A 9,116-nucleotide genomic window follows, 5' to 3' on the forward strand; every position below is an offset into this window, starting at 1 on the left:
AGAGAATAGTGCAACAATGAATGAGTGGAAGCCCAAAATCTCTGTAAATGTTTATGAAAATTAATAAAATATAATTATAGAAAAAAAAATGTACATTAAGGTATAACTTTGGGAGCTTTAATATCATGTGACAGTAGTAAGGAGTTTAATTTTACATACATTATTTTCTCTTTAGACCACTTTGGCCTTGAATCATTAATTATGCTTTTAAAAAATACTATGTATTTACAACATGATAAAAAATATCTTTCCTTAAAAGCATCACCTTAAAAAAGGACTTTTTGCTGTGCCACTCTTGTCATCTGGAAAGCATTTTGAGTTTATAGAGTATTAAAGGATACAGTTTGATTTAGTTGGGTGTCCAGAGACCCCCACATGAATTGTTAATTTGGCCTCACCCAGCGTGGCCACTCTGTGAATGTTTGCAGAGTTTACAAGGGATTGGTTACAAATGTGATTATACCAGCCATTTCTCAGACCTGACACCAGTTTCAAATTAAAAACTGACAGGCCTCACCTGCTCCTGGGTTCACCCACAGGTCACCTTCTTGTCACTTCAGATTCCTCCCATTAAAATGACATCTGTGTTCATAAAGAGACTGAGAGGGGCTGTGAGTTGTTCAGATTGTTGAGGCATAAGAATAAGGTGTTGCCTCCCCAGATAATGTAAGTGTCCAGTTTTGGCCTTTCAAGGGAATAAGAGGCCAGCAATACTCAGTGGTGTTTCCAAATAGAAGGAAAAAAGTGAAGCCTGGTAACGTCACTCATTGCACCTAACGCTATTTGCCAACTAGGACAAAAGTGTCATTAGAAAACATATGTGTTCACACCAGGAAGAACAAAGAGGCAAATAGAAATCACAATCTCTAAAATATTCTTCTAAGAAATTTAATCTGTGCTCTAGATATGTTATTAATTTTTGCTAAGGAGAGAAAATGGGTTTGGGTTTTTTTTTGTTGTTGTTATTTTTACTTCGGAAGTCAAGAAATACAGTTAGATAATATAAATTTGTACTACATAAAAAATGGAATTATTTATATGCAGCATTTTCCTTAGGATAATCTATCTTAAATTATTGTGATGTGTGCTTAACATTCGAGTGTTTCATACTATTTTCTCATTAAGACTATTTTTTAAAAAAGGGAAAATATTTTTAAACGGTATTTCAGGTAAGATCAACATCTAAAATATAAAAGAAAAAAAGATTATTTTTTTAAAAAAAACCCAACTATATTTAAATAAGAGTCAGTTATGAGTCAATTTCAACTTGATAATTGAATCTGAGTTGAAAAAGAAATAATAATGTTATATATCTTAGTATAGTTTGGTGTTAAGGATAGTAGAAAACAAAATCTCATAGATATTTAATAAATATGTACTGAAGATAATAAGAGAAACTAATATACAGAGAAGTCCTGGTGGCAAAAGGTAAAACACTTGGCTTCTAACAGAAATATTTGTGTTTTAAACCTGCCAGCTGCTCCTTGGGAGAAAGATATGGCAGTCCACTTCCACAACACTTATAGTCTTGGAAACTCTATGGAACAGTTCTACTCTCTCTTATATGATTATTGTGAGTCAGAATCAACTCAGTAGTAATAAATTTCATTTTGGTTAATACACAGAAGAAATTACTTGGTAATTTTAAAACTTAGAGGTCTGAAAAGTTACCATCATTAAATTGATTGAGGAAGTCGATAATTAGTAGATTCTAAGAAAACTAGACTTGTTTAGGGGCTATTATGCATATTAAAGTAGTTCTAGCTGCAATCCCCTTCACCCTGAGCTACATGGCTTCAGCTGCTGTGCTGCCTTTCTACCACATGCCACCCTGAGGCCCTTTTAAGAACATACTCTATTTTGTAGAAGGTGTTAGAGTTTACTGGGACCACCCTCAGGAAAGGAATCAGATTGGAGTGGCTCCCTCCTGAACAAGCTGCAGAAGAGGAGAGAGACTATGTTCAAACTCCAAGCAAGCCTATCAAGGCAATGCAAGACCTGAGTGGGAAGCTTCATAGAGGTACCTGGGACATCATTTGTCCTCCAACTTCGATAGAGAGCCTGCAGCTAGCTATCCAGGGAAGCTGCTCTCCAGCCACAAAGGCATCAGCATCACTGAGGGCAATTACAAATATGAAAAGAGGCAGGTTGCAGGATGGAGAGATCCCCACCAGGTGACAGTAGATCTGAGAAAGCACCTGCAAAGTGGTGCTTGAGGCAGCCTGTCATCTCTGTATAGAGAGAGTGCAGCAGTCAGGAGGAAACTTGTCTCAGCCTACAATGAGGACCACCAAGGATAATTAAAAACCTTACATGAGGTGAGTAAGATGCTCACAGGTCTGCACTGAAAACCAGAGAAGGTGGAATGACTTTAGGAAAGGCAAACATCCCCACTGCACAGAATCAGAAAGGATTGCTGGTATAGTAAGTTTCCCTCCCCCCTTAAAAAGACCTGTCAACAATGTAAGGAGACACAACAGAAACAGTCTAGCACTTAATAAGAAAAATCTTAAATAATGTCAAGATAGAAGTAGACAGCTTCAAATGTTGTGAAAAGAAAAAACACAACAAAATAAGCCTTCTCCTAAAAAAAAAACCCAATCAGAGCATACTGCAAATTCAATGAATTAATACCCAAGAGTCAGGAAGGCAGAAGAAATATATTGATGTGGAGTTATATGAACAATTACTAAAGAAAATATAAACGATGGAAGAAAGAATGGAAGTAATAAATAAAGTGAATACACCAGAGACATGGAATCATAGGAAATGTATTAATATGGAGTTATATGAACAACCATAGAAGACGATGTAAATGATAAAAGCATGGAAGCCATAAATAAACTGACTACTCCACAAAGAGCCAAAGAAATATATTGATGTGGAGGAACATGAATGACCACAGAAGAAACTGCAAAAGATGGACAAAAGAAAGGGGGCGGGGTATTGAAATTATATAGAGAAAAGTTCAGAATTTAAAAAAAATCGTAAGACAGAGAGAGTACAGCTAATACAGTACTGGAAATAACAGAAACACATGAAAACATAATCCAGAACATCAAGACTGAAATGGCAGAAGTTTATAACATGCTAGAGGGAATAAAAAGCAGAACATATGAGATAGAGAGCAGTGAGCTGGATGACAAGGACCACAGTACAACATGCTAAAAGAAGAAATAGAGATGCAGCAGAAGGAAAATGAAGAAAATACTAGAATCATGTGAGATAACATCAAAAGTAATAATATACACATGATTGGAATTCCAGGACAGGAGAGATTTAGGGAAAACACTAAAAAAAAAATCAGGGGAGAGATACCAGCAGAAAACTTCCCAGATATTACGAAGAATGAGGAAATCCATATTCAAGAAGCTTAGTGACCCCCAAACAGACGAGACCTCAAAATAAAAATATCAATATTGTAATAAAATTCTCCAGTATCAAAGATAAGGATGTTGATGTTGATTGCCTTCAAGTTGAGCATTACTCATAGCGACTCTATGAACAAAAGGCTTGAAGCCCCTCTACAACTATCAACATTTATCAAAGTTCATAGAGTTTCCAGATGCATGTTCTTTAGGAAGTGGATGTCACTCCTGCTTCCAAGATAGGAATAGAATACTCAGAGCAATACAAGAAAAACAAAGTCATCTACAAAAGAGAACCAATTCAATTATGTTCTGATTTCTCAGTAGAAAACATGGGAGCAAAAGGACAATGGGATGGTATATACAGGAAGCAGAAAGAAAACTGCCAGTCCAGGAGCCTGTACCCAGCAAATATGTCCATCAAAGATGAAGAAGAAATTATGTCATTTACAGAAGAGCAAGATCTCCGGGAATGCATAAAAACAGGACCAATTCTATAAGAAATTATAAAGGAAGATTATATATAGACTAAGAAACAGCAGAAAGGCAACAATAAAAGTTTACCTGTCCATAAGCATACTTAATGTGGATGGCTTAAATGTACCAGTTAAGAGAAAAAGTAGAATAGATAAAATACCAAAGTTCATAAATATGTTGCCTACAAGAGACACATCTAAGAAATAAAGAAAAATCTAGACTGAAAATCAAGCGGGGGGCGATATACCAAGCAAATGGTATCTACAAAAAAAAAAAAAAAAGGAAAAAGCAGAAGTGACAATACTAATCTCTGATAAAATAGATTTCAGTATGAAAACCACCATAATAGATGAGAAGGGGGCACTATAAAATCATTAAAGGCACAATGGATCAAGAAGATACAATCTTGGTCAACAAATAATCAACTTGAAAAATACATAAAACAATGGGTAATAGACTTGAAGAAAGAAATAGAAAACACCACAGTAGTGGTAAGAGATTTCAACATCCACTCTCACCAAAAGATAGATCAATTAGGAAGAAACACAGCATAGATGCAGATCTAAACTGTACAATCAGGTGATTCTATCTTGTGGATGTATTCAGGGTACTGCACCCAACTAAGAGTTAATTTACTTTCTTCTCTAGGGCACATGACACATTTTCCCAAACTGATCCTGTATTATGATGAAAAGTAAGGCTTAATAAAGAAATAAATAAACCCCCACAAAGCATTAACAAAAAAGTATCTTTTCAGACCATAATTCCATGAAACTAGAAGTTAACAAGAGGGCTTATAAAACCACCTATGTTGAAGCTAAATAATACCCTATTAGCACACAATTAGGTTATAGAAAAAATGAAATATAAAAGTTTCTTAAAACAAATGGAAATGAAAACACAATATACTAAGAGTTCTGGGATACAGTTAATACAGATAAAGCAATTCTTAGGTGGCCATTTATAACAATAGGCAAACACATAAAAAAAGGAAGAAGTAAATTAATAAAAAAGTAAAGTAAAAAAAAATAACCTAACTCAACACCTTTATCAAATAGAAAAAGAACAAGCTAATCCCACAGCCTCGGGGGGTGGGGGGTGGAAGATTTTAAGGACTGACATCAGTGAGAGAGAAAACAGAAAAATCAATGAAATCATCGACAAAACTAGTGGTTCTTCGAAAGGGTCAATAAACTAGACACACCATTGGGAAACTTAAGAAAAGAAAGAGAAGACACAAATAATTCTAATAAGTAATGATAGAGGTGAAATCATAGTAGATGCAGTTGAAATAAAAGCAATGTTGTTGTTGTTGTTATTATGTGCCATCGAGTTCACTTTGACCCTGTGCACAATAGGCTCTGAACCCTGCTCTATCTTGAGCCAATCTCACTGTCACTGCAGCACCAGCACCTACACTCATTACCTCAGTTATTGTGTCAATCCATCTTCGCCAGGGTCTTCCTCTCCTGTGCTGTCCTTTGACCCTTCCAAGCATGTTATCCTTCTCCAAAGACTGGTCTTGCCTCGCTAACTGCCTAAATTATGTGAGACAGAGTCTCAGAATCCTTCCCTCCAAGGAGCAGTTTGGTTTCACCCTCCCTAGGACAGATCTGATAGTTCTCCTGGTAGTCTGTGGAATGTTGTTAAGCACTCTTATTCATCACCACAATTCAAAGGCATCAATCCTTCTTCCGTCATCCTTGGTCATGGCCCACCTCTTTGATGCATAGCAAGTAATTGCGAATACCATGGCCTGGAACAGGTGCACCTTAACCTTTAGACTTACATCATTGCTCTTCAGCACTCTGGAGAGGTTTTTTCCTAATGCAATTTGTCTTTTGATTTTCTGACTGCTGGTGCCAAGAGTATTAAAATAAAGATATTAAATAAATAGTATCAGAATATTATGAAAAACTATACTCCTATTAATTTGAAAACCTAGAGGAAATGCACAAATTCCTTTAAACTCAAACCCTACCCAGATTGACATGGACAGATGTAGAACAGTTGAACAGATGCATCAAAAAAGAAGAAATTGGGCAGATCAGAAAGACTCTGATACAAATGATATTCTGGTTCAAATGACTTTATGGCCTAATTCAATCAAACATTCAGAGAAGAATTATCACATATACTACTTAAATTGTTTTTTAAAAAGTAGAAAAAGAAGAAATACTCCCAGAGTTAATTCTATGAAGCAAGCATACCCTAATACCAACACCAGGCAAAAACATTACCAAAAAGAAAACTGTAGAACGATATTTCTCATGAATGTTGTTGTTGTTGTTATGTGCCATCGAGTCACCTGCAACTCATAGCAACCCTATGTACAACAGCCCTAAACTCCGCTCTGTCCTGTGCCAATTGCACTGTCTCTGACACTCCCATCCCAATTATATATATGTAAAAATCCTCAGAAAATCCAGTAAACTATGGCCAGGAGAATTCAAAAGTACATAACAAAAATGATTAATCATAACAAAGTGGGATTCATAACAGGTATGCAAGGATGGTTCAACAACAACAAAATAATCAATGTAGTTCATCAGATTAACAAAGCAAAGAGCAAGAACCACATGATCCTATCAATTGATGCATAAAAGACATTTGACAAAATTCAACACCTCTTCTGGATTAAAACACTCACCAAAATAGGAAGAAGGGAATTTCATTAGCATAGTGAAATATATATTTGCAAAATAAAGATCCAACACCATTCTCATCTCCTTGCAAACAGGGACCGGACAAGGATGTTAATTTTCAACAATCCTGTTCAATACTATATTGGAAGTACTTGTGAGGTCAATAGGACAAGTGGAGGAACTAAGAGGCATCCGAATCAGCAAAGAGGTGGTAAAACTATTCCTGTACAATATGATAGTATATACAGAAAATTCCAAGGACTCAGCAAATAAACCTGTTAGACCTATTAAACAAATTTAACGGATTGCAGAATATAAAACCATAATAAGATACCATTTTACCCCCATAGCAGTGGCAAACAATAAACATCGGAGAGGTTGTGAAGAACCTGGAACTCTCATACACTTTTGGTGGAATTGTGAAATGGACAACTATGCTGGAAGTTAGCTTGTTTCTTTTTTAAAAGCTGACTATAGCAATAGTAAGAACATAGAAACAGCCCAAATGTCCATCAGCAAAGGACTGGATTGAGAACTCTGGTATGTTTAAATGATGAAATATTATATAGCACTCAGGAGCAATGATTTTAAAAAAATACCATTAAACATGGGAAGGGCTAGAGAGCATTAAATTGAGTGAACTAACTTAGGCACAAAATGGTAAAAGACCATTATTGTAAAAACAGAAGAATAACGAGATATGTATGAATCTACAAAGAAGGTAGTAGAAGGAACAGGAGAGCTGAGGGCGTTGATGAAGAAATCATGAGATGAGTTTGATGAGGGGAGAGAAGGAGCAAAGTAAGTCCAAACAAAACATGAAAATGTACATTAATGAGATGTGTGTACGCATACACACACACACACACACACACACACACACACACACAGTGCTGAACTTCGAAATGCCATAAGACCCAGCTATTCCATGGCTAGGAATATGCCCTGAGGAAAATAGAACTGAGACACAAAGGGAGATTTATATACAATGTTTCAAAATAACAAGAACATGAAAACAGACCTAATGTACATTAAGGAATGAATTGAGAAATTGTGGTACATTCACACAATGGGATAAAATGCAGCACTTAGGAGCCATAATTTAAATATATATATAAAACATGAAAGAAACTAGAGAGCATTGCTTCGAGTGAGCTCAGTTTTATAAGGATAAATAAGACCACTGTTGCAAAAATAGAAGGTTAACTGGTAAGATTTGGATAAAAATCGATGGGGGTGAATGGAGCAGGGCAAGGGGACTGAAGGTAGGGAGTGGAGGAAATCACAGGAGTTTGTGGGAAAAGGGAGAGGGTGAAAGAATTGCGATGGATCTAATGAGGACCTGAAAAGACAGGGAGATAGTGGGCATGTTGCTAGGTGCGGTTGAATTGAATATGTCTCATAGCGACCCTATAAACAGCCATCCTGAAACCTGTCCTATTCCGTGGAATCCTCTTCATCTCTGACACACTAGAGCCCATTGCTGCAGTTCACTGACCCTCCATCTTTCCAAGCCTGATGTCCTTTTCCAAGGAATAGCCTCGCTTACGTACATGTTCAAAGTATGAAAGATGAAGCTTTGTCATCCTTGCCTTGTCTAACAAGCACTCTGGTTTTACCCTTTCCAGAACATATTAGTTTCTTCTTTTGGAAGTCCATGAGATAGATATTCAGTACTCTTCTCTAGCACACAGCTCAAAGGAAATTCTTCAGTCATCCTTTTTAATTTTCCAGCTCTCCAATGCATAGCAGGTGATTGAGAAGACTATGACCTGAACCAGGTGCATATCTTTGCTGTTCATTATTTTGGAGAGGTCCCTGACATCAGACTTGCCCAGGGCAATATGTCTACTAATTTCCTGACTGCTGATACCAAGCCTGTTGATTGTTGATCTAAGCAAGATAAAATCACTGACAGCTTTAATCTTTCACTGTTTCAAATCCATCAGCTGTTCCACAGAAGAAAAAGGAGCAATCTTCTCCCATACAATTTACAGCCTCTGAAAATGCACCAAAGGGTCAACTATAATTTCATTCTGACTCCATGGCACACACAAAAAAAACATGGATATAAATATTAATATAAATATAACAAATATGGATTTGTTTTTATGTGTACATCACACTTGCTTCTTTAGTGCCTTTTTTTTGTTTATTTTTTTTTAAATACTGGTTTATTTGAAAAGTTCTTACACATTGTTTTTCTTTCCCAGTTCCTTCACACACATCCCCAATCATAAAATTGTGCGAGCCTATGATTAACTCATTCATCCATTAATAGTTTTATACAATATTTTTCCTTATGGGACTGAGTTAATACACTCAGCATAATTCTCTCCATTCTCTTTCAAGCTAGGTAGTGATTTCCAAAATCATTGCTCCTGCATGCTGTGTAGTATTCCATCATATGAATATACCATAGTTTCTCAATCCATTCTATTGGGGTTGGACGTTTTGTCTGTTTTCTTGTTCTTGTGATGGTGAATAATGCTGCTATGGGCATTGCTATACAAGTCTCCACTTGTGCCTCAGTTCTCATTTTCTCAGGGTATATTCTAACCAGTGGAATAGCTGAATCACACAGAATTTCTATAAACTGCCTTCAGAATGGTTGCATCATTTTATA

This window comes from Elephantulus edwardii, unplaced genomic scaffold, assembly GCF_000299155.1.
Source record: "Elephantulus edwardii isolate Elephantulus edwardi_28Jun2011 unplaced genomic scaffold, EleEdw1.0 scaffold00110, whole genome shotgun sequence".
Taxonomy (NCBI): domain Eukaryota; kingdom Metazoa; phylum Chordata; class Mammalia; order Macroscelidea; family Macroscelididae; genus Elephantulus; species Elephantulus edwardii.